Here is a 1223-nt window from a genome sequence, read left to right as displayed (position 1 = left end):
CTGGGTGTGTGCAGTGCTGTGTGTGCATGCCTGTGTGTGTGCATGGCTGTGTGTGTGCACATGGCTGTGTGTGTGTACATGGCTGTGTGTGTGTACATGGCTGTGTGTGTCTGTAACTCAGTGTGTGTGTACATGGCTGCATGTGTGCACATGGCTGTGTGTGTGTCCGTAACTCGGTGTGTGCACATGGGTGTGTGTGTGTACATGGCTGTGTTTGACAGGGACTCTGCCTCTCTGCCCCGCTCAGGTGAGACCCCACCTGGAACACCGTATCCAGCTCTGAGGCTCCTGCACAGGACATGGACATGTTGGAGTGAGTCCAGAGGAGGCACCAAGATGACTGGAGGGTTAGAGCAGTTCTGATATGAGGAAAGGCTGAGAGAATTGGAATTGTTCAGGCTGGAGAAGACTTCGGGGTGACCTAATTGCAGCCTTCCAGTACAGAATCACAGAATCACAGAGTGTGCTGAGTTGGAAGGGACGCACCAGGATCATCGAGTCCAAGTCCTGGCCGTGCACAGGACACCCCAAGGATCCCACCATGTGCCTGAGAGCATTGTAAACGCTCCTTGACCTCCAACAGGCTTGGCACTGTGACCACCTCCCTCGGGAGCCTGTTCCAGTGCTCAACCACCCTCTGGATGAAAAACTTTTTCCTCATATCCAACCTAAACCTCCCCTGACTCAGCTTCATGCTGTTCATGAAGGGAGCCTACAAGAAAGATGAGGGGAGGGTATTTACCAGGGCATGTAGTGGCAGGACAAGGGGGAACGGCTTCACACTGACAGAGAGTAGGCTTAGATTAGTTTAGTCATCATTCCTGGAGGTGTTTAAGAAAAGACTGGATGCGGCACTTAGTGCCATGGTCTAATTGGCAAGGTGGTGTTAGTTCGTAAATTGGACTTGGTGATCTCAAAGGTCTTCTCCAACCTAACCGATCCTGTGATTCTGCGATTACAGATTGGAAAGAAATCCTTCTTTGTGAGGGTGGTGAGGTAGTGGAACAGAGCAGCTGCGGCTGCCCCATCTCTGCAAGCGTTCAAGGCCAAGCTGGACAGTGCTCGAAGCAATCTGCTCTGTTGCAAGCTGTCCCCGCCCGCGGCAGGGGGTGAAGCTGGATGACCTTTACGATTCTTTCCCATGCAAACAACCCCCCCACCCCACAACCCACTCTCCCCTCACGCCCGCCGCGCGCCCCGCGCCGCCCACGGCGCATGCGCCC

This window comes from Corvus brachyrhynchos, unplaced genomic scaffold, assembly GCF_000691975.1.
Source record: "Corvus brachyrhynchos isolate BGI_N302 unplaced genomic scaffold, ASM69197v1 scaffold148, whole genome shotgun sequence".
NCBI lineage: Eukaryota > Metazoa > Chordata > Aves > Passeriformes > Corvidae > Corvus > Corvus brachyrhynchos.
Note: the sequence above shows the minus strand (reverse complement) of the source record.